The sequence below is a fragment of the Coffea arabica genome, chromosome 1c (assembly GCF_036785885.1).
Source record: "Coffea arabica cultivar ET-39 chromosome 1c, Coffea Arabica ET-39 HiFi, whole genome shotgun sequence".
Taxonomy (NCBI): domain Eukaryota; kingdom Viridiplantae; phylum Streptophyta; class Magnoliopsida; order Gentianales; family Rubiaceae; genus Coffea; species Coffea arabica.
Genome location: NC_092310.1, coordinates 29,081,354 through 29,107,740, shown reverse-complemented (window position 1 = coordinate 29,107,740; position 26,387 = coordinate 29,081,354).

The window sequence follows — 26,387 nt, the reverse complement described above, 5'->3', positions numbered from 1 at the left end:
CCAATATATCAAGTTCAGTAATGCAATAAAACGGTAGCCATTCAGTGACAATATCAAAAGAGGTGAGGGCGGTCAAGTACACCCTCACCTTAATCAATTTCAATATTCGAATAAGCCATCAAGGCATCACATAACATTTAACAAAGCCACATAGTAACAATTTAGTGAGTGGTATACTCACCAAGCAAGTAAATGGTATTTCATGTACCACGATCACCAAGCCGTTGTGCACTACCTTCACGCCCTAGAATCATGCAACACATACAATAAGACTCCATGCCGAGCCATAAACAACACCAATTCACAACCCTAATAGGGTTTCATATGCATAAATGAGCATAATAGCAAACCAGAAATTAGAAAATGGCCTTAGTCTTGGCCCCAAATAGAAAACTGTTTTACACTCATTATGCGGTAATGGTACAACTCTCACTACAAATATCGGTTGGGGGTGTAAGACCCACCGTTTCGAAGCTATGGAACAGGGCTACAACAATGTAGAAGGTCACTCAATCCAGTTCTTAACACAACTAGGTCAAATATGCCAAATACTAACCCAGAATTCCTAAAACAGGTTTGCAAAACACAGAAAAGTGTAATCGGTACATCTCAGTCCATACAAGTCCAAATGCCGAAATTCCAAAGGCATATGTTAGCTAAGACACTCAGCTACATTTCATCAGAAGACACCAACTCCAAAATCCAAACCAATTCCAGTCAAAATGGCCAATTACTATCGCAGTTTTCGCATTCTGCTCAAAGCAGAACAGCTACAGTAATTTCGTCATAACTCATTCTACATTAATCCAAATGACCTGAAATTTTACAGGCACATCATCCTCATCAATACCTACAACTTTCATGTTTTGAGCAAAGTCAAATTCGGCCTCTATCACAGTGATCTAAAACCGGACAGAATTGGGGTTCAAGAACCCTAACTTTTCCAAATTTCACACCAAATCCAAAATTGATTGCATTTAACCACAATTCACACTCACTAGAGTCATTTCCAACCATTACAATTCATCATACAAGCCCCCAACATCAAGATCATATTAAACCAGAAAAAAATCCCAATAAAATAAAAACTTCACCAAAACTCTTCAAATCAAGAAATAAATCACATTTTCACACACTCATGCCACTTCTAAGCATCATATGACCATTATTAGAGGTAGTAGGGTGTTCAAGCAACACTTACCAAGAAATCAAGAGAAAGAGGGATATTGGACACCTTTGATCTTCAAACAAAGTTCACCAATACACTTACTAACACTAGAAGCAAAGTTTTTATGGAGTAGAAACAACTCTAGGCTTTGGTTTGTGGTAGATTGGACCAAGTGGAAGCTTGCAAAATGAAGAAGTTCTTCTCCTTCTTGAGCTTGGGATGGCCGGCCAACACAAGGTAAGAAATGGTAAATTTTTATGATTTTTTTGAGATATTTAACCCTTGGTCAAGAAAGTCAAAATGATGAATAGTATTTCTTTAAAAGTATCCAATAAGAAGGTGACACTTGTCACCTTCATTAATGCCTTCTTATCTTTCTTTTCTCTCTCACATCAATCACTTCACACACACTACTTATCTCTTAACACCCAATAAATTTATAACAGTATCCGAAACTTAACCTTATTGGCCGAATTTTTCCGAACTTTTCGCACTAGTGGGTCCCACGTCCCTTATTTATCCTTAATTTTCTAAAAACTCGCCAACGCTAGAAAAATCATCTTAAAACTATAATTGCTCATAAAATCCTTTCAGAAAATATTTCTAAGCCAGAAAATGCAAAATTATGCAATTAAAGGGGAATAAACCCTAGGAAAATAATTAGGGTTTTACGGGCTCTCACACTCTTCCCCCCTTAAAAGAATTTCGTCCTCGAAATTTCTCACCTTAATTCCCGAAAAGGTTTGGGTATTTCTTTCGCATTTCCTCTTCCATCTCCCAAGTAGCTTCCTCCACTCCATGGTTTCTCCATAGCACTTTCACTAGCGGAATCTTCTTGTTTCTGAGCTCTTTGACTTTTCGATCGAGTACTTGAACCGGTTTCTCTTCATAGGCCAGTGATTCATCTACTTCGATATCCTCCGGTTGTAAAACATGAGATGGGTCAGGATGGTACTTCTTTAGCATTGACACGTGAAATACATCATGGATCCGAGATAGACTGGATGGCAGTTCCAATCGATACGCGACCGCTCCAACCCTCTGAAGGATCTTGTAGGGTCCGACGTACCGCGGTTGAAGCTTCTTTCCTTTTCCCGCCGTAAGACTTCGTAAGGGTGTGATCTTAAGAAATACTTGATCTCCAACTTCAAATTCTAAATCCTTCCTTCGGTTATCCGCGTAGCTCTTCTGGCAACTCTGGGCGGTTTGAAGCCGTTGCCTTATCAACTTGACCTTCTCGTGAGCCTCTTCCATCCATGGAATAGTTGTCGGGTCCAGTGCCTTCTTTTCACCAACTTCGTCCCAGTAAATCGGTGAGCGACACTTGCGTCCGTAAAGAGCTTCGTACGGAGCCATTTGAATCGACGAATAAAAGCTATTGTTGTACGCGAACTCCACCAAGGTCATGTGCTGACCCCAACTGCCTCCAAAATCCAAGATGCACGTTCGCAGCATGTCCTCGAGAGTTTGAATTGTCCGTTCTGACTGGCCATCCGTCTGAGGATGATAAGTAGTGCTCAAGTTGAGTTTCGTCCCCAGGGTTTCTTGGAACTTCTGCCAAAATCGCGACACAAACCGTGGATCCCGATCGGAAACGATGCTCACAGGAACACCGTGTAGTCTTACTACTTCGTCCATGTACAGTCGGGCCAACTGATCCATTGAGTACTTCATGTTCACCGGCAAGAAATGGGCCGACTTGGTTAATCGATCAACGATCACCCAAACGGCATCGTGTCCCCTTTGCGTCCTTGGTAAACCTGAGACGAAGTCCATAGTGATGTTTTCCCATTTCCACTCGGGTATCTCCAAGGGTTGTAACAAACCCGATGGTTTTTGATGCTCCGCCTTCACTTGCTGGCAAATGAGACATTTCTGCACGTATTGAGCTATTTCCCTCTTCATACTATCCCACCAATAGGTCCCTTTCAGGTCTTGATACATCTTGCTGCTACCCGGATGGATTGTATACTTGGATCGATGAGCTTCCTCTAGAATTTCCGCTTTCAAAGACTCGTCCTTTGGTACCACCATTCGATTTCGGTATTTCAAAATACCCTCAGGACTCAAATTAAAGTCCGTAGTTTCGCCCTTCTCCAATTTCTCTCTCCACTTCCGAACCATCACATCCTCGCCTTGCGCCTCTTTTATACGTTCCAGTAGAGTGGATGTCACCCTTACATTGCTAAATATTACCTTATGGCTCCCAAGACAGGGTTTCCACTCGCACACGGATTCTAGCAAATCCCATTCCTTGATCATTAGCCCTGCCACTTGCACTTTACGACTCAAGGCATCCGCTACTACATTTGCCTTTCCCGGATGGTAGTTAATTGTACAATCGTAGTCCTCCAGAAATTCCATCCATCGTCGTTGTCTCATATTTAATTCTTTCTGGGAGAAAAGATATCTAAGACTCTTGTGATCCGAAAACACTTCGAAGGTCACCCCATATAGGTAATGCCTCCACTTTTCCAGTGCAAACACAACTGCGGCTAATTCCAGATCATGAGTCGGATAGTTCTGCTCGTGAAGCTTCAATTTCCTAGAGGCAAAAGCAATCACATTCCGGTTCTGCATCAAAACACATCCCAATCCCTCTCGCGACGCGTCCGCATATACTGCAAACCCGTCCACTCCATTTGGCAAGACCAATACTGGAGCCATGGTCAATCTTTTCTTTAATTCCTGAAAACTCGTTTCGCAACGGCCGTTCCAGATAAACTGGCCATGCTTCTTTGTCAAGTCAGTTAAAGGTCCTGCTAGTTTGGAAAAATCCTTAATAAACCTTCGGTAGTATCCAGCTAGCCCTAGAAAGCTGCGAATCTCAGTGGGGGTTTCTGGCCTCTTCCAATTTGTCACGGCCTCAACCTTCGCCGGGTCCACCGAAATACCTTTGTGGGAGATCACGTGCCTTAGAAACGCTACTTTCTCCAACCAGAACTCGCATTTACTAAACTTGGCATACAGTTGATGTTCCCGTAACGTCTGCAGTACCACTCTCAAATGTTCCTCATGCTCCTCACGTGACTTAGAGTAGACCAAAATGTCGTCAATGAACACCACGACAAACCGGTCTAGATAGGGTTTAAAAACCCTATGCATTAGGTCCATGAAGGCGGCGGGAGCATTAGTCAATCCAAAGGGCATAACGGCGAACTCGTAATGCCCGTATCTCGAGTTGAAGGCAGTTTTCGGAATGTCCTCCTTCTTTATCAATAACTGATAGTATCCCTGTCGGAGGTCCAACTTCGAGAAGACCACTGCTCCTTGCAGCTGGTCAAACAACTCGTCAATGTGAGGCAGTGGATACTTGTTCTTGATCGTCACGTTGTTCAGCCCCCTATAGTCAATACACATCCTCAACGTTCCATCCTTTTTCTTCACGAATAGAACCGGAGCTCCCCAAGGAGACTCACTCTCGTGGATGAACCCCCGCTCCAAAAGGTCTTGCAATTGCAACTTAAGCTCCTTTAGTTCTGCGGGTGCCATTCGGTAAGGGGTTTTGGAGATAGGTGCGGTTCCAGGTAAAAGATCTATTCGGAATTCTATCTCCCTTTCCGGAGGTAAGGCCACTAACTCATCAGGAAACACATCCGGAAATTCCCTCACTACGGCCACGTCTTCCACTTTTAACTTATCCGTAGGGGTGTTAATTAAGAAGGCCAAAAATCCTTGCGCCCCTCTACTTATCAGTTTCCTAGCTCGAATGCCCGAAATGAGAGCAGATGAGGCTAACCTACCCCTTATATCTAACCTTAAGGTTGCCTCGCCAGGAATGCGAAATTCAACTATTTTCGTTTTACAGTCCAGTTGGGCGTTATATTTGGCTAACCAGTCCATACCCAGAATCACGTCGTACCCCTTAATGGATAAGCTAATCAAGTCCCCTAAAAACCTCCTTTCACCTATCCATACGTCGCAATCCCTATAAACCATACTAGTCACCAAACGTTGGTTCCCCGTAGGTGTACTAACCTCTAAGTCATATGGTAAACTAGCAGGTTTTATATCGATGCCACACATGAAATCAGGGTTAACAAACGAATGAGTGGCACCAGGATCAATTAAAACTTTGGCAAAGCGGTGGAAAATAGGGATCGTACCTTCCACCACCTCGGAAGACTCTGGGATCTGGTGAGGCTCTAAGGAATATACCCTAGCCGGAACTTTTGGTTTGGATCCGTCTCCCTTGGCCGATCCAGTATTGGTTCTCGACGGTAGTTGGCTCCCTTTTTCGTCTTGTTTCAGGACCGGACATGTAGCCAGCTGATGGTCCGCACTTCCACACCGCAGACATTTCCCCAGTTTCCTCCAGCAATTGTCCTCGGTGTGGTTTGTCTTCCCACAGTGTCCACAGGGACCGCGAGGTGCAGAAGCCGAGCCACTCTGGGTGTTTCCCCTTGGTCCTCGCCCAGCTTGTCCGCCCCTGAACGGAGTCCCTCTGCCTGGTCCAGAATGACGACCACCTCCAGTTCCTCGTCCAAACTTGGAGGGAGTGCTCTTCTCACCTTGTCCAGACGTACTCCCAGGAAATCCACGCTTCTTAGCCTGGAAGTTTCGGACCTGAAGCCGTGCACTCTCAACGCGTTGGGCTTTTTCCATAGCCTCGCTAAACGTGGTAATTTGAGCCGCCGCGAGGTCCTTCTGGATCTCAACGTTCAAGCCCTAAATGAAGCGCCTCACTCGTCGTTGCTCGGTCATGATTAGTTCAGGCGCGAATTTGGACAGGCGGGTAAACTGGCTCTCGTACTCCGCCACCGTCTGAGCCCCTTGCCGGAGCCGGATAAACTCGTCCTCCTTCCTCTCCTGGACTAAGGGAGGGAAAAATTTAGCATTAAACTCTCGTATAAAGTTCACCCATGTCCTCGGTGTCTGCTCTCGCTCCCATTTCTGCCTAATTACGTTCCACCAGGAACGGGCAGCTCCTTCCAGTTGAAACACGGCAAAAGTGACCTGCCGTTCGTCCGGGTAGTGTAAAGCCGCGAATATATCAACCATCTTCTCCAGCCATTTCTCGGCGACGTCAGGGTCGGGTCCCCCAATAAACTTTGGTGGGGAAAACTTTTGAAAACGCTCAAGAGCTCTATCCTCGCTCTCAACGTGGTTACCAGGATTTCCGGGGTTAGGGTTTGGATTTTGGCCCTGTTGTTGCACTACTTGTGCAAGTAGGTTGGTCATTTGCTGCATAGCAGCAGCTATTTGAACGTTGGGGTCTATCTGGGGTTCAGGATTTGGTCCAGTAGAAGCTTCCCCCGTTTCCCTAACTGGTGTGGGTTGCCTAATACCGCGCCCACGTCCCCGACCACTTCGCGTTCCTTCCATAAGATATACTTGGTCTAGGCAAGATTACTAAACCAAAGCAGTAACAAAGCATATAAGTAGCAAACCCCGACCACTTCGCGTTCCTTCCATAAGATATACTTGGTCTAGGCAAGATTACTAAACCAAAGCAGTAACAAAGCATATAAGTAGCAAATAAACTTTCACTTAGCACATAACGATGCATTTCAAACAAGATCAAAAGCACACATATATACAAGCCAAACATATATACAAGCAGTCAGTCAGGTACGGCCAAAGCACGTACGTACACAAAAGATCCACCTGAGGATAGGCCTATCAAAAGAGATTTACACATAGCTAACTCTACATCCAAAACGGTTAGCTAAGGCACTATCCCTATCCCTATATACACACAAGAGCCACCACTAGCCCAAAAGGTGCCTAGATATCATAGCTTAGTCGGTTGCCGGGGTCTGAGACCCAAGCGATGGGGTAGACTCCTCCCCAGCCTCGGCCCCAGCATACGAGGCCTCGTCACTAGACTCCTCGAGTCCGTCGTCGCATAGGTTAAGGATCGCCTCAGCACGACCCCTGATCTTACGAGCTCGCTTAGTCTCGCGCTCACGTGCATCTCTCAACTGATCACATAGATCATCAACTCTTTCCTCGACCTCTTGCACGTCATATTCTAGCTCTTTAATACGCGAGGCTTGCTTCTCATTGGTCGCCTTAGCCTGAGTCACCTCAGCTTCCAACGCAGCAACCACAGCTTCAAGCTTAGTATTTTCCTTAGCAAACTCCTCGCGTTCCTTTGCCACCGACAAAACTAGTGTATTTGGGTAGGCAAAGTTGCTACGACACCCACACTGTCGAACGCGGCTGGCCGGGCTCCAACGGACCACGGCCCCCTTCTGCCTAAGTTGATACTTAATCGGCGGCAACGTGCTATGAGGACGATCTCCTGCCGGACGGTCACTCGGGTCACCACTGGCATCCATCCTATAGCAAAGGAATAAACAACATGAATAACCTTAAAAACCATAATCAATAAAACCCTCAAGTCGAGCACTTCTATTACACCCAAGCCAATTCAAACCTAGGCTCTGATACCACCTGTGACAGCCCCACCTTCCCCTAAAGCGAACCAAAGGGGTTAGCGGACTGCCTGCCCAGCTCTCGCCAGGACTAACGGTACGGTTTACGTCAATCTAAAACGTTCCGGAATATACCATTGCGCGCAAACAAGTCAAAACACAAAATAAAAAAAACGAAAAGAACCGGAAGCCGAAATTTATCTAAACCATAGCCAAGCATATATATACAATGGAAATCAACATTTACAACCATAATGGCATGCCAAAACCATTCATTAAGGAGTACACATTCGATTTGCCTATCAAAAGGAAATGAACCCGTTATACATTAGGGTTTCACTTCAAGAGCTATACAAAAGACATTTACAAGCTCAGTATGGCAATTGACTATCCAGTCCATTTTCAAAAGCAATTATATCCCTGTAAGGAAAACAAATAACACGGAATGAGCCAAAGCCCAGTGGTATACCACCCAATAAGCAATCAAAGTCATATAAGAATGAACCTTCATTTAAAGTGCACAAATAAGCAATGAAGCAAAACGGTAAAAGGATACGGTCGGCTCTCAAGAGCCCATTTCCACGCTTGCAATCTTGAACCAACCTCATTGACTCTCCGTCAATGTTAAAATACCAAACCGTAGACAACTCTTTACTTCCATTCCTTCCACCCAACATACCCCAACCGGGCCCGCACTCCATTCAGTAATATTTTTGGTAATACTCGAGTTTACCGGAACCAAGGGTCTCATTACCACAAGGTTCCCCAGTACAGTCCCCGTGGCGATTCAATCTTCACGACCAAGCCCTCGCCGGCTCGATCCAATTGACTACCAAACGGGGTTGAGCTCAGTAATGCAGTAAGGCCGTTGGACATCGTCCAAACGACATCAATTCAGTTTCCATGAAATGGAATTCACCAACCAATATATCAAGTTCAGTAATGCAATAAAACGGTAGCCATTCAGTGACAATATCAAAAGAGGTGAGGGCGGTCAAGTACACCCTCACCTTAATCAATTTCAATATTCGAATAAGCCATCAAGGCATCACATAACATTTAACAAAGCCACATAGTAACAATTTAGTGAGTGGTATACTCACCAAGCAAGTAAATGGTATTTCATGTACCACGATCACCAAGCCGTTGTGCACTACCTTCACGCCCTAGAATCATGCAACACATACAATAAGACTCCATGCCGAGCCATAAACAACACCAATTCACAACCCTAATAGGGTTTCATATGCATAAATGAGCATAATAGCAAACCATAAATTAGAAAATGGCCTTAGTCTTGGCCCCAAATAGAAAACTGTTTTACACTCATTATGCGGTAATGGTACAACTCTCACTACAAATATCGGTTGGGGGTGTAAGACCCACCGTTTCGAAGCTATGGAACAGGGCTACAACAATGTAGAAGGTCACTCAATCCAGTTCTTAACACAACTAGGTCAAATATGCCAAATACTAACCCAGAATTCCTAAAACAGGTTTGCAAAACACAGAAAAGTGTAATCGGTACATCTCAGTCCATACAAGTCCAAATGCCGAAATTCCAAAGGCATATGTTAGCTAAGAACTCAGCTACATTTCATCAGAAGACACCAACTCCAAAATCCAAACCAATTCCAGTCAAAATGGCCAATTACTATCGCAGTTTTCGCATTCTGCTCAAAGCAGAACAGCTACAGTAATTTCGTCATAACTCATTCTACATTAATCCAAATGACCTGAAATTTTACAGGCACATCATCCTCATCAATACCTACAACTTTCATGTTTTGAGCAAAGTCAAATTCGGCCTCTATCACAGTGATCTAAAACCGGACAGAATTGGGGTTCAAGAACCCTAACTTTTCCAAATTTCACACCAAATCCAAAATTGATTGCATTTAACCACAATTCACACTCACTAGAGTCATTTCCAACCATTACAATTCATCATACAAGCCCCCAACATCAAGATCATATTAAACCAGAAAAAAATCCCAATAAAATAAAAACTTCACCAAAACTCTTCAAATCAAGAAATAAATCACATTTTCACACACTCATGCCACTTCTAAGCATCATATGACCATTATTAGAGGTAGTAGGGTGTTCAAGCAACACTTACCAAGAAATCAAGAGAAAGAGGGATATTGGACACCTTTGATCTTCAAACAAAGTTCACCAATACACTTACTAACACTAGAAGCAAAGTTTTTATGGAGTAGAAACAACTCTAGGCTTTGGTTTGTGGTAGATTGGACCAAGTGGAAGCTTGCAAAATGAAGAAGTTCTTCTCCTTCTTGAGCTTGGGATGGCCGGCCAACACAAGGTAAGAAATGGTAAATTTTTATGATTTTTTTGAGATATTTAACCCTTGGTCAAGAAAGTCAAAATGATGAATAGTATTTCTTTAAAAGTATCCAATAAGAAGGTGACACTTGTCACCTTCATTAATGCCTTCTTATCTTTCTTTTCTCTCTCACATCAATCACTTCACACACACTACTTATCTCTTAACACCCAATAAATTTATAACAGTATCCGAAACTTAACCTTATTGGCCGAATTTTTCCGAACTTTTCGCACTAGTGGGTCCCACGTCCCTTATTTATCCTTAATTTTCTAAAAACTCGCCAACGCTAGAAAAATCATCTTAAAACTATAATTGCTCATAAAATCCTTTCAGAAAATATTTCTAAGCCAGAAAATGCAAAATTATGCAATTAAAGGGGAATAAACCCTAGGAAAATAATTAGGGTTTTACGGGCTCTCACAGTGTAGCCTTAGGTTAAAACATGGAAGTTGTAGGAAATAATGTTTTATAGTTGCTTGTAAAATTTCAGCCCAATCCGAGCTCAGTAGCCTGTGAAAATACGGAAATACCCAGACTGCCCTAGGTAGGAGTTCGGCGGACAGGGTTGGCAGTTCACCCAAACTGACGGTGACCGTTCACCCTGATGCATACTGAGTTTGGTTTTAACCAAAACATGAAAGTTGTAGTGCTGTGTCTTAGCTTTCTAATGGCCCTAAAAATGCACCAATTGGACTTCGGTAGCCTTAGTTATGGTCATTTAACCATAATGCGGTTAACTAACCTGTTGTGCGATTCTGGTGTGGTACATTGAAATTTTGACCTAGCTACACTATGAACTGGACTGAGTGGTTTTCATCAAAGTTGTAGCCCTTCATCTTAGCTTCAAAACGGTGTAAATTACACCTCAATCCAATAAGTGTTTCTTCAGTTGTGTTCGTTCTGCTAAGCAACGTCAAATCTGTCTTTTGTATTTCAACCTAAACTTCATTTCCACACATGTCCTAGCTTGATTTTGCACTTATACGTTCTGTTTGGTCTTACTCTAGTAGTATGTGGATTCAATTTATGACTCGTACTCGAGTCTCATTGTGTGTTATTGAATGTTTTAGGACGTGCCGGTGATGCGGAGCGCTCGTTGGGCGGAAATTTGTGATTTCACTCTGTCTTTTGTGACAGCCCCACCTTCCCCTAAGGCGTACCAAAGGGGTTAACAGACTGTCTGCCCGGCTCTCACCAGGACTGCTACGGCGGTAATACACAACCTCAAATCATTCCGGACTATACTAGCGCGCTTAACCAAACCAACAAGCATGAGACGGGAAAACAAAAAAAAAACAATTCGAAACGGAAAGTGAATAGTGACTGCCTCGTCGCAATCCGACCAAGACCCAATCGAATACAAGTAACTTCATACAATCCTTGAAATGAATATATACAAACCAAATATGACACATGAACATGAGTACACACAATTTTATAAACCACATTCGTATGTTTACAATTCAAAAGGAAGCATTTAAATCCAAGTACAATTAGGGTTTCCAACTATTGAGGAGCTATACAAAATATCTCAACTAGCTCCACTCAACTCATTCTTCAAAATCAAAGGTCCAAAAGATAGTTCCCTGTAAGGAAAACAAAATTAACGGAGTGAGCTTTTGCCCAATGAGGTACCATCACGTAAATATACCAGGATCACATTAACACAAGAATATTCAATCCAAATACATTCATCAAGTAAGCAAAATCAACACCACCCAAGTATAGGGAATAAAAGGATACGGATGGCTCTCAAGAACCCTTTTCCTCTTTTGTGACAGCCCCGCCTTCCCCTAAGGTGAACCAAAGGGGTTAGCGAACTGCCTGCCCTGCTCTCGCCAGGACTAACGGGACAGTTCAATACGGTCTAAAATGTTCCGAAGCATACAAGTGTGCTTAAACAAGTCAAAATCATAAAATAAAAAAACCGAAAAACGGAACCGACATGAACAGTGCCGGACATGTCAAAATTCGGCTGGAATCTGGCCGGATACTGGCCAGAGAGCAAAGGCCGGATTTCCATTTTTCTCAGGGCAATCCGGCCGCCAATCCGGCCAGTTACTGGCCGGATTTGACCCTGTCCTTTCCCGCCAAATTTTTTTTTTGTCGTTTAAAATCCGAATCTGTCCGAAATATGTCCAAACATCAACAAACCATATAAACCGAGAAATCACATAACTGCAAGCCCAAATAACATACCAAACACATTTATACATATACAGTTCCAATTTTACAAATCAAAAGATAGGTCGGATCTAAATCCAACTAGGGTTTTGTACATTGAAGAGCTATTCAGAAGAATATGTACATCTAGCTCAACTTGGTAACAATGTATCAAGGCCTTCCAAAAGAGGTTCAAATCCCTGTAAGGAAAACAAAAGGAATGGGGTGAGCTTTCGCCCAATGAGGTACTTTCACCCAAGCAAGGAAGTTCAATTAAGCATAACTTCGTTCATTCCAAATTCATCCAATAAGGAAACTAAATAAAGTCATATATCAATACACGTGGTAAAAGGATACGAACGGCTCTCAAGAGCCCCTTTCGTCGCTTGTCATACTTGATCGTATCTCATTGACCCTCAGTCAATGTACCAAGAGTAACCAAACGTAGACTCCACTTTACTCCCTTTCCTTCCACCACACATACCCCAACCGGGAACGAACTCCAAACAGTTTAGAATTGGTAATACTCGAGTATACCGGAATCGAGAGTCTCAAACTCCAAGATTCCATATAACAGTCCCTACGGCTCGTCAATTTTCACGACCAAGCCCTCGCCGGCTCAATTCAATTGACCACCAATAGGGTTGAGCTCAGTGATAACAGTAATGGCCGTTGGATACTTGTCCAAATGACACCAATTCAAGCATTTTCATATATTAGTCTAGTAACACAGTAAACAGTCATATAAGCTATCTAGGGTGAGAGTGATCAAGTACACCCTCACATCAATCAATGTCAACAAGGCAAATAAGCAATCAAGTCATCAATTTCAAGTGTACCAAAGCCACATAGTAACAATCAAGTGAGTAGTACACTCACCAAGCAAGCAAAGATAATTTTCACACTTGTCCACCCGACGAGCGTCTCGAACCACCGTCATGCCCTAAAACATTCAAACAAGTACAATGAGACTCAATTACGAGTCATAAATTGAAGCTACAAGTCACTAATATAAACCAAAGAAACTTGCAAATAAAATGAGAAATACCAGGCACTAAGGGTTTAAACAACCCTAAGGCCTCTAACTACCCCTAAAGACGACCCAAGTCCAATCACACACAAGAACCCTCGAATTGGACAACATTTCTCTTTAATATTTAATATTCCAAGTTCCAACCTACACACATTCACCCATACTTTCCCAACACAAACACCGATACCACTACAAGTCATAAACCCTTCAATACACCTTATTAGAGTCACAAAACTCTTTATTAATCCACGCCAATTCAAGTGCTAGGAAAAAACCCTAGAAAAGCCCAAATTCAAACCCTAAATCTGAAATTTTCCGTCCAAGTTTAATCGGTTGGATTGAGAGATTGAGCAAGATTAGAAGCAAGAAGGTTGAGAGTTTTCTTTCTTCCTAGAGAGAGAGAGTCGGCCAAGAGCTTGAAATGAAGATGATTTTTGGGCAATTTTTGATTTAATTGGTAAAGTAGTGAATAGTGGTCAAAGTCAAGAATTAATCACCAAGTGACACTTGTCACTACCATTAATGCATGGCTATCCTCTTGTCCCTCTCACACCAATCCATCTAGTAACCTCTAATTATCTCTCAACACCTGCTAAATTAATCCCGGTATACGAAACTTAGCCTAACCGGCCAAATTTTACCAAACTTTCAGCAGTAACGGGTCCCATGCCCGGTATACACTTCTAAAACCTCATGAACTAACTTATACTAGAAAAATAATTTAAAAACCCTATTTACCCATAAAAATGTTTTAGAAAATTTTCCTAATGAAGAAATTATAGAAAACGTACTATTAAATAAAATAAACCCTAGAAAATACAAAAATTTACGGGTTCTCACACTCTCTCCCCCTTAAAAGAATTTCGCCCTCGAAATTTCTCACATTGATTCACGAACAGTTCAGGGTATTTCTTTTGCATTTCTTCTTCCACCTCCCAGGTTGCCTCTTATACTCCATGGTTTCTCCACAATATCTTTACCAAAGGAATCTGTTTGTTTCTCAGCTCTTTAACTTTTCGGTCAAGCAACTGTACAGGTTTCTCTTCATAAGTGAGCGATTCATCTATTTCGATTTCCTCTGATTGTAAGATATGAGACGGGTCGGGATAGTACTTCTTAAGCATTGAGACGTGGAAGACGTCGTGAATTCTAGAGAGACTCGGCGGCAGTTCCAGCCGATACGCTACCATAGCTACTCTCTGGAGAATCTTGTAAGGTCCGACGAACCTCGGTTGCAATTTCTTTCCTCTTCCCGCCGTGATGCTCCGTAACGATGTAACCTTGAGGAAAACACGATCTCCAACTTCAAACTCCAAGTCCTTTCTTCGATTGTCCGCGTAGCTCTTTTGTTGGCTTTGAGCTATTTGGAGTCTTTGCCGTATCAATTTGACTTTTTCTCGTGCCTCCTCCATCCACGGAATAACCGTTGGGTCCAAGACTTTTCTCTCACCGACTTCATCCCAGTAAATCGGTGACCGGCACTTCCTCCCATACAGTGCCTCGTACGGAGCCATTTGTATTGACGAATGGTAGCTGTTATTGTACGCGAACTCTACTAAGGTCATGTGTTGACCCCAGTTACCTCCAAAATCCAGAATGCAGGTCCTTAACATGTCCTCAAGAGTTTGGATTGTGCGCTCCGATTGTCCATCCGTCTGAGGGTGATAGGTAGTGCTTAGATTAAGTTTAGTCCCCAGAGTCTCTTGGAACTTCTACCAAAACCTAGATACGAAGCGGGGATCTCGGTCAGAGACGATGCTCACCGGAACGCCATGTAACCTTACGATCTCATCCATGTACACCTGAGCCAATTTGTCCATGGAATACTTCATGTTTACCGGCAAGAAATGAGCTGATTTGGTTAATCGATCAACGATTACCCACACAGCTTCGTGTCCTCATTGCGTTCGTGGTAACCCTAAGACGAAGTCCATGGTGACGTTCTCCCACTTCCATTCGGGTATCTCAAGAGGTTGTAGTAAGCCCGATGGTTTTGGATGCTCTGCCTTAACCTATTGGCAAATGAGACATTTCTGCACGTACAGAGCGATTTCCTTTTTCATATTATCCCACCAATAGGTTCCTTTTAGATCCTGATACATCTTGCTGCTACCTGGATGGATTATATACTTGGATCGATGAGCCTCCTCTAAAATCTCCGTCTTTAACGCTTCATCTTTGGGCACCACCACTCGGTTTCGGTATTTTAAAATACCCTCAGGACTAAAGTTGAAGTCAGTTGATTCCCCTTTTCCCACCTTCTCTCCCCATTTCCGCACCATTGAATCCTCCTTTTGAGCTTCTTTAATCCACTCCAATAGGGTGGAGGTTACCTTAATGTTGCCAAAAATCACCTTATGACTCCCAAGGCAGGGTTTCCACTCGCAAACGGATTCTAACAAATCCCACTCTTTAATCATTAACCCTGCTACCTGAGCCTTGTGACGTAAGGCATCGGCCACCACGTTCGCCTTTCCCGGATGGTAGTTAATGGTACAGTCGTAATCCTCTAAAAATTCCATCCACCGTCGCTGCCTCATATTCAATTCCTTTTAGGAGAAAAGATACCTAAGGCTCTTGTGATCTGAGTACACCTCGAAGGTTACCCCATATAAATAGTGCCTCCATTTCTTCAGAGCGAAAACAATCGCGGCTAACTCCAGATCATGGGTTGGGTAGTTCTGCTCGTGGGGTTTTAACTTCCTAGAGACAAAGGATATCACATTTCGGTTCTGCATCAGCACACACCCTAAACCTTCCCGTGACGCATCGGTATAAACGGCAAACCCATCAACTCCGTTAGGCAGGACTAGAACTGGCGCCATGGTCAACTTTTTCTTTAATTCCTGAAAACTTGCGTCGCATTTATCATTTCACATAAACCGACCATGCTTCTTCGTCAGGTCGGTTAAAGGACCAGCTAGTTTAGAAAAGTCTTTGATGAAGCGCCGATAATACCCCGCTGAACCTAGGAAGCTACGAACCTCGGTGGGGTTTTCTGGTCTCTTCTAATTAGTCACAGCTTCTACTTTCGCCGGGTCAATCGAGATGCCCTCTTGAGAGATTACGTGCCCCAGAAAAGAAATTTTCTCTAGCCAAAATTCGTACTTGCTGAACTTGGCGAATAATTGATGGTCTCTTAGGGTTTGTCAAACGATCCTCAAGTGTTGCTCGTGCTCCTCATGCGTCTTGGAATAACCAAGATGTCGTCGATGAAGACCACGACAAATCGGTCCAAGTAGGGCTTAAAAACCCTATGCATTAAGTCCATGAAGGCGGCAGGGGCATTAGTCAGTCCAAGGGGCATAACTGCGAACTCGTAGTGCCTGTATGTGAGAGCTCGTAAAATTTTTCTTAATTTATACCATTTAATTCTATTCCTTTTCATGCATTTTCCTTATTTTATTTTATTACATTAATTTTCTGAACACTTTATAAGTGAATATAGTTTTTCCAACCATTTTTCTAGTATAAGTTAGTTCGGGTTAAATTTGAAGTGCGTTATGGACGTGGAACCCGCTAGTGCGATAAAATTTTGGTGATTAAGTGATTTTTGTGCGAAGTATTGTTATTTTACAAGGTGCTCAGAGACAATTGAAAGTTAGCTAGATAAATTACCATTGGTAGACAAAAGGATAAGCTTAAAACCCTAAAAGGAGCCAAGTGTCACTATGTTATTAGAAGTTGGACTTTTGACCAAGATTGGTAACTTTATTAAAATCAGATTTTTGACCAAAATTCATTCATTTTCCTGTCTCCTTTGGCCGAAATTAGAGAGAGAGAAACCAAGAGAGTTTTTCATCTTCCACTTCAATTTCTTGTCCAAATCTTGAGTTTCAACCGATTAATTTGCAAACTACTCCATGAAACTTACTTTCCAAGTAGTTTCCAAGGTGTTTGTGGAGTTATTTTTGGAGGATAAAGCCTAAGCTACCATCTTTCATTGGGAGATAAGGTATTTTGCCTAGAACCTCTTCTTTACTTCAATTAATTGCCAATTAGTGGTTTAAAGTTGTAGTTTTGGTAGTTTATGAGCATAGTTCATGGTTGGAAGTAGTATTATGGAAATTCCAGGTTAGGGTTTTGAATGACCCTGTTTCTGTCCGGTTTTATTTGAGCATGTTAGAAGCCGAATCAGGCTTAGGTTAAAACATGAAAGTTGTAGAAAATAGTGTTAACTAGCTGTCTGTAAATTTTCAGCTCAATCGGAGTAACATAACCTATGAAAAGACCGAAATACCCATGCTTCCCTGTTTCTGTCCGAAACTGATAATCAGCTTATGTAATTGGTTAGTTTGACCAGGAATGTTATTGAATTGGTTAATGAGAATTATAGACTTATATCTTAGCTTTCAAATGGCTTTGGAATTACCTGAATTGGAGTTGTGTGTGCTGAGATATGAGTGAATAAAGCAGGACTGCTAGTTGATTTCTGCAGTGAATTTCGAACTGGAAAATCTGGAATTGTTTTGGTAACTTTGACCTAGTTAGGGTGAGAACTGGACTGAATGGTCTTCATGAAAGTTGTAGGTCTTTGTCTTAGATTTTCAACGCCTCCAAGAACGCCTTAAACGGACTTTGGTAGCCTGAGATATGGCCATTTAAAGGTAATATGGTTAATTAGCCGATTAGTTGGAACCTGGTTATGGGAATTAGGAATTTGACTAGGTTACACTGGAATGTGGACTAAGTGGTCCGCATCAAAATTGTAGCCCTCTGTCTTAGCTTCGAAACGGTATAAATTATATCCCAATCCGATAAGCGTAGCTTCTGATGTGTCCGTTACGTAAAACCCGTCAAATCTGTCTTTTGTTAAACTTCATTTCAGCACATGTTGTTAGCTTGATTTTTGTACTTATATGACTTTGAGCCTATGGAATGGCTATTGAAATGAGATGATATTGTGTGTGACTTTGGGATTGATTGAGGAAAACAATGAAGCCATAAATGGCTAGAAAAATAGGTAAATAAAAAGGGCGTGCTACCCAAATTTTCGCTCGAGGGCTAAGTTTCTATTTGAATTTGTATATTTTCGTTTGGCAAATACTATGACCGTTTTCCATCTTAAAACATGATCCTTCTTCAATTGGAAACTCCAAATGTTTACTTATGCTTACCAAATAAAAAGGAGTGGTTTAGGGTTTTCTTGGGTATTTTGTCCTCCCTTTTTCATGGATTTCATTAAAACATTTAGTCTATAATATCTACTTAGATATGAGATGATTTTGAACCGTATAAATGATCCCAAAAATAGTATTTCTTAGCCTACCTAGCTGATTCCGACTTGCCTTTGGTTTAAGTGTTTCCATTGAAAAATTTTATAACCCTTTTGAGTTGGGTTTTACGTTTGGACTATGAAACCCTAGTTATTTTTGTCCACGGGTCCAAATGTCCTCGTTTCACTTTAAAGTCTTTTTATACGTTCCACTCATCATTTGTCGAGTTTCTTTGATTTCACCTAATTGTTTGCGCTAGATGAGCTGGAATTTTTTTCTCGTTTAATCTTAGGTTTTCTCGGTGATTGAGGATAATATCCGGAAGGATATTTTGCACGTTGTTTTGCGTACATAGGTGAGTGTTTCCTGTTTGTTATATTCTCCTTGACTTCATGGCTTGTTGTTGTTGTTTGATAATGTGTTAGGTGTTTTCAATGATTTCCAAAATGAATTTTCTAGGCGAGCGTGTACTTTATCTTGCTCGACCTAAATGAAATGTGAAATTTTAAATGATTTAATGATTAATACATTAGTTGTGCATGATGTAACCCTTTTGGCTGAACTGGGCCTTGCCCTTTGTTACCGATCGACTCGAGCCAGAAGCGGACTCGGTCGGGCGATATGGTGACCCTGGGTGTGAACGTTGGTATACTCGAGTATTACCTTGTAAGTTGGTGGAGCCTGGCCAACGTCCAGGAGGGGGTGAATGAAATGAACAAACGAACGAACGAGGAGTTTTACTTACAAAATTTCATTTTCAAACGATCGGAGGAATAAGGGGAAAGGTCAGGAGAACGAAGGAACGAACGAACAAATGGCTCCTTGTGAGCCCGTATCCTTTTAATATATGTGTTAATATCGCTTTCCATGGTAAATGTCTCTTGAATTATTGATGCTCTATGTTTAATGTATTGGATTGATTATTTGATTATGTGTTCGGAACCTCACTGAGCTTTTAGCTCATCCCTTTAGTTTTGTTTTCCTTAACAGGGGAAGGCACGCAAGGATGACAGCTTGGTATAGACTAGCTTAGTCTAGCTCTTTGTTTTGGTAATGGTTCTCTCCCTAGTGCTTGGCACGGGTTGGTTGTATGGTGAATTGAGAACCTTTATATATTCGATAGCTGTACTTCCGTTTAAGATAGCAATGTATATAAGTTTCGCTTTAAGTTTTCGATTTTTGCTATATGAATTCTTGTGGTTTTATTTCGGATTTGTTTGAGTGAACGACTGAGTCCCGGCGAGAGCTGGGCAGGCGGCCCGCCGAACCCTTTGGTTCGCCTTAGGGGGAGGTGGGGCTATCACACCGTATCTCGAATTGAAAGCGGTTTTCAGAATATCTTCCTTTCTGATCAACAACTGATAGTACCCCTGGCAGAGGTCCAGTTTTGAGAAGACCACTTCTCCTTGCAACTGGTCGAACAGCTCATCAATATGGGCAGGGGATACTTATTTTTAACTGTAACATTGTTCAGGCCCCGATAATCAATACACATCCTCAAACGGCCGTCCTTTTTCTTCACAAACAATACAGGGGCTCCCCATGGAGACCCGCTCTCATAAATGAACCCCCGCTCCAAAAGATCTTGTAACTGCAACTTCAGCTCCTTAAGTTCCGTAGGGGCCATCCGATACGGAGTTTTTGAGATAGGCGAGATTCCTGGTAGCAAGTCGATCTTGAATTCTATCTCTCTCTCCAGAGGTAAGCATACTAACTCATCAGGAAAAACATCCGGGTATTCCCTTACTATGGGCACATCCTTTACCTTCAATTTATCCGTGGGGGCGTTGATTAGAAAGGATAAAAATCCCTACGCCCCTTTATTTAGCAGTTTCCTAGCCCGAATGCCCGAGATCAGGGCGGATGAGGCTAACCTTCCCATTATATCTAATCTTAGGGTCGCCTCCCCGGGAATGCGAAACTCCACCACCTTCTTTTTACAATCTAATTGGGCATTATATCTAGCTAACCAGTCTATGCCCAGAATCACATCATACCCCTTGATGGACAGGCTAATCAAGTCTCTTAACAATTCTTCTCTCCTACCCAAACCTCGCAGTCCTTATCCACCAGACTAGTAACCGAACGATGATCCCCCGTAGGCATACTAACTTCTAGGTCGTATGGTAAACTAGCAGGTTTTATGTCAATGCCACACATAAAGTTAGGGTTAACGAAAGAATGAGTGGCACCGGGGTCTACTAAAACTTTTGCAAAGCGGTGGAATACAGGGATCGTACCTTCTACGACCTCAGAAGAATTTGGGACCTACTGTGGCTCTAACGAGTATACGCGAGCTGCGACCTTAGGTTTCGTCCCATCCCCCTTAACTGGTCCAGCGTTTGTCCTCGGTGGTTGTTGACTCCCCTTTCCATCTTGCTTTAGGATTGGACAGGTGGCAAGCTGGTGGTCTACGCTGCCGCAACGCAGACATTTGCCTTCTTTCTTCCAGCAGTTGTCCTCATAATGATTCGGCTTTCTGCAGTACCCACAAGGTCCACGGGACGCCGAACCTGAACCTCTCTAGAAATTTCCTCCCTGGCCTCTCCCAGCTGGGCCATCCCTGGACGGAGCTGCTCTGCCGGCTCTTGACTGTCGTCCACCTCCGACGCCCCGTCCGAACTTGGAAGGGGTACCCTTATCCCCTTGCCCGGAACTGCTTCTAGGAAAGTTTCGCTTCTTTGCCTGGAAGTTCCGCACTTGTAACCTAGCGCTCTCCACCCGTTGGGCTTTCTCCACGGCCTCGCTAAAAGCATTAATCTGGGCCACCGCGAGATCCTTCTGAATTTCTATGTTCAAGCCCTGGATAAAACGCCTTATCCGTCGTTGCTCGATTATAATCAGCTCATGGGCAAATTTGGATAGACGGGTGAACTGGCTCTCGTATTCCGCTATAGACTGGGCCCCTTGTCGAAGTCGGATAAACTCATCTTCCTTCCGTTCCTGGACTAAAGGAGGGAAGAATTTAGCATTAAACTTTCGCATGAAGTTCACCCAAGTCCGAGGCATCTGTTCCCGTTCCCATTTCTATCGGATGACGTTCCACTAGGAACGGGCCGCCCCTTCTAGCTGGAAAATGGCGAAGGTCACCTGCCTTTCCTCGGTGTGGTGTGAGGCAGCAAAAATATCCACCATTTTCTCGAGCCACATTTCGGCAACATCCGGATCGGGCCGCCCAATGAACTTCGGTGGGGCAAACTTCTGGAACCTTTCAAGAGCCCTGTCGTCGCTCTCGACGTGGTTGCCAGGGTTTCCAGGGTTAGGATTAGGGTTTTGACCCTATTGCTGCACCACTTGTGCCAGTAAGTTGGTCATTCGCTGCATGGCAGCAGCTATTTGAATGTTGGGGTCAACCCTAGGTTCAGGGTCAGGTCCAGATGAGGTTTCCCCAGCGTCCCTGTCTGACGTGGGTTGCCTACTCCTGCGCCCACGTCCCCGTCCACTACGTGTGCCCTCCATGAAATCTATTCGATCTAGGCAACCGTAACTAGAACAATAAAATAACAATGCATGTAAGTAAGAAACCCAAAAACTTTTGAAATAAAGCATATATACATTCCAAACAAAGTCAAACAAAGCACATATTAACAACCAGTCAAGTCAAGTACAACAAAACAGTCCACAAGGGAACGGCATCATCAAACATAATACATACATCGCTAGTCCAAACATACAAAACGGCTAGCTAACGTTCTTTCCCCAGTCTGCCATTCCCTGTCCTTCTTATATACAACAGTCAAAAGCCTCCAAAATACTCTAAAAGTAACGGCCTAGTCCGTCATCGGGCTAGTGGACCCACCCGACAGGGTGGATTCATCTCCCGTCCCGGCCCTCGTACACGACACCTCGTCGCTCTCCTCCTCGAGCAAATCGTCGCAAAGGTTCAAGATCGACTCGGCTCGAACCCTCACCTTCCTAGCCCTCTTGGTCATACGCTCACGTGCCTTCCCAAGTTGAGTGCAAAGGTTGTCCACCCTATCTTGACCTTCGATCACGTCATACTCCAGTTCTTTGATCTGCTCGGCTTGCTTCTCGTTAGCCGCCCTCAGTTGGTTTACCTCTGCCTCGAGCCTAGCGTTATCTTTCGCCAACTCCTTTCGTTCCTTGACCACGGCTAACACAATGGTGTTAGGGTAGGCGTAGGTGTGGTGGCACTCACACCGTCGGAGGCGGTTAGCCGGGCTCCAACGCACGACGGCCCCCCTTGGCCGGATCTGATACTTGATCACCGGGAGCATTCCATGAGGTCGGTCACCGGCGGGGCTACCACTCGGCCCACTAGGTCCGTCCATCCTACACCAAAAGTGCAATTAACTTAAGGACTCTTAAAGAAGCAACCAAGTATAAATCTCAAGTCGAGCATTTCTAATACACCCAGGCTAATTCAAACCTAGGCTCTGATACCACCTGTGACAGCCCCACCTTCCCCTAAGCCGAACCAAAGGGGTTAGCGGACTGCCTGCCCAACTCTCGCCAGGACTAATGGGACAATTCAATACGGTCAAAAACATTCCGAAGCATACAAGCGCGCTTAAACAAGTCAAAATTACAAAATAAAAAAAAAGAAAAACGGAGCCGACATGAACAGTGCCGAACACGTCAGAATCCGGCCGGATACTGGCCAGAGAGCAAAGGCCGGATTTCCATTTTTCTCAGGGCAATCCGGCCAGTTACTAGCCGGATTCAGCCCTGTCCTTTCCCGCCAATTTTTTTTTTTGTCGTTTAAAATCTGAATCTGTCCCAAATCCGTCCAAACATCAACAAAGCATATAAACTGAGAAATCACATAACTGCAAGCCCAAATAACATACCAAACACATTTATACATGTACAGTTCCAATTTTACAAATCAAAAGATAGGTCGGATCTAAATCCAACTAGGGTTTTGTACATTGAAGAGCTATTTAGAAGAATATGTACATCTAGCTCAACTTGGTAACAACGTATCAAGGCCTTCCAAAAGAGGTTCAAATCCCTGTAAGGAAAACAAAAGGAATGGGGTGAGCTTTCGCCCAATGAGGTACTTTCACCCAAGCACGGAAGTTCAATTAAGCATAACTTCGTTCATTCCAAATTCATCCAATAAGGAAACTAAATAAAGTCATATATCAATACACGTGGTAAAAGGATACGAACGGCTCTCAAGAGCCCCTTTCCTCGCTTGTCATACTTGATCGTATCTCATTGACCCTCCGTCAATGTACCAAGAGTAACTAAACGTAGACTCCACTTTACTCCTTTTCCTTCCACCACACATACCCCAATCGGGCCCGAACTCCAAACAGTTTAGAATTGGTAATACTCGAGTATACCGGAATCGAGAGTCTCAAACTCCAAGATTCCATATAACAGTCCCCACGGCTCGTCAATTTTCACGACCAAGCCCTCGCCGGCTCGATTCAATAGACCACCAATGGGGTTGAGCTCAGTGATAATAGTAATGGCCGTTGGATACTTGTCCAAATGACACCAATTCAATCATTTTCGTATATCAGTCCAGTAACACAGTAAACAGTCATATAAGCTATCTAGGGTGAGAGTGATCAAGTACATCCTCACCTCAATCAATGTCAACAAGGCAAATAAGCAATCAAGTAATCAATTTCAAGTGTACCAAAGCCACATAGTAACAATCAAGTGAGTAGCATACTCACCAAGCAAGCAAAGATAATTTTCACACTTGTCCACCCGACGAGCATCTCGGACCACCGTCACGCCCTAAAACATTCAAACAAGTACAATGAGACTCAATTACGAGTCATAAATCGAAGCTACAAGTCACTAATGTAAACCAAAGAAACTTGCAAATAAAATGAGAAATACCAGGCACTAAGGGTTTAAACAACCCTAAGGCCTCTAACTACCCCTAAAGACAACCCAAGTCCAATCACACACAAAAACCCCCGAATTGGACAGCATTTCTCCTTACTATTCCAAGTTCCAACCGACACACATTCACCCATACTTTCCCAACACAAACACCGATACCATTACAAGTCATAAACCCTTCAATACACCTTATTAGAGTCACAAAACTCTTTAATCCACGCCAATTCAAGTGCTAGGTAAAAACCCTGGAAAAGCCCCAAATTCAAACCCTAAATCTGAAATTTTCCGTCCAATGCGGAAATTTTCCGCAAACCACCACAATTTACGCACCAAAGTGTCTTTCTAAACCATTCCAAGCCATCATCCATGGCCCAACAATATTAAACATATGAAAACAGAAAAATCATGAATAAATATAAAAATTCACCAACTTCTACCAAAAGTCCTGAAATAACACCTAAAACCATCTCTTTAACTCACATAAACCACCAATTAAACATCATTGAGAAGAAAAGAGAGGTTCCTTGGCTACTCACCTTACCAACTCAAGAAAGGAGGCAACTTAGCACCGTAGTCTTCCAAACCACTTCACAACCAACCTTACTACCACTAGATTAGGGGTTTTTATGGAGGAAATCCAAGTTTAATCGGTTGGATTGAGAGATTGAGCAAGATTAGAAGCAAGAAGGTTGAGAGTTTTTTTTCTTCCTAGAGAGAGAGAGTCGGCCAAGAGCTTGAAATGAAGATGATTTTTGGGCAATTTTTGATTTAATTGGTAAAGTAGTGAATAGTGGTCAAAGTCAAGAATTAATCACCAAGTGACACTTGTCACTACCATTAATGCATGGCTATCCTCTTGTCCCTCTCACACCAATCCATCTAGTAACCTCTAATTATCTCTTAACACCTGCTAAATTAATCCCGGTATACGAACTTAGTCTAATCGGCCAAATTTTATCAAATTTCAGCACTAGCGGGTCCTGTGACAGCCCCACCTCACCCTAAGGCGAACCAAAGGGTTCAGCGGACCGCCTGCCCAGCTCTCGCCAGGACTACGGAGTCGAATCACACAAATCCGATATTACGCGAGATAAGACCCAAAAGAAATGAACGATTGAAGACCGCCAAGCTTAAACATGGGGAAAACGCTTTCATATATACATGTCGCTAGGTTTACAATTCAAATGGAACCAGTGAAACGAAATACATTTAGAGTTTGCTCATTCTCGAGGAGCTATACAAAAGAACAAAAGATTTTCTAACTAGCTCAACTCGCTTCTCAAAATCATGATTTCCAAAAGAGGTTCCTGTAAGGAAAACAAAGACAACGAGGAGGGGGTGAGCTTACGCCCAATGAGGTACCAAACATGTAGCAGAAAAATCAGGCATTTCACGTTATACAAATCAGATACACATGCTCGCTATAAAGTAAGACAGGTAAACACAAGAACTCAAATAGGAAGGATACAGGTGGCTCTCAGGAGCCAGCTTTCCAGCGCAGTACTTGATCTAAGCCGGTTGACTCTCCGTCAACGTATATAAAACCAACGCGTCCGTAGACCCCACTTTACACCAAATTCCGTCCACCAAACACCCCTTTACCGGGCCCGCTCACCTCATCAGAAACAGAAATGGTAATACTCGAGTATACCGGAATCAAGGGTCTTAATACCCAAAGATCCGAAAACAGACTACCGTGGTTCGTTTTCTAATCGTCCAGGCCCTTGCCGGCCCGACTCGAATAACTTAGCCACAGGATTTGAGCTCATAGGTCACAGAAAGGTCGTTGGTTACAAGTTTTCAAACGACGTCCGAACAGATACAGATATCAGATACAGATACAGATTCAGATTGACACCAAAATTGGCATATGAACAGACAAGAGAACGAGTGTGATAAAGTACACCCTCGTCTCAAACAAATTAAACAGATTGCAGAGCAGAAATCAAGTTAAACAACAATGGAGGGGAGTGGTACACTCATCGGTTCAAGTACAGATACCTCAAAAATTTTCACTTCGGATTGGCTTTAATCGCCAAGAAACCCTAAAATAATCAAAGTAAACCAATTGAAGGTTTCACATCCAGAATCGAGTAAACAAAATGCACATGTGAGGCTCGACTACTAGTCATATGCCTCGCCAAATAATTACTAATGCAAGGGTACAAAACATGATTTTTGGGAACAAAAAGGTAACATGAAGACCTAGGTTCAAGAACCCAAAAGCCCTTCATTTCTATCACAAGCC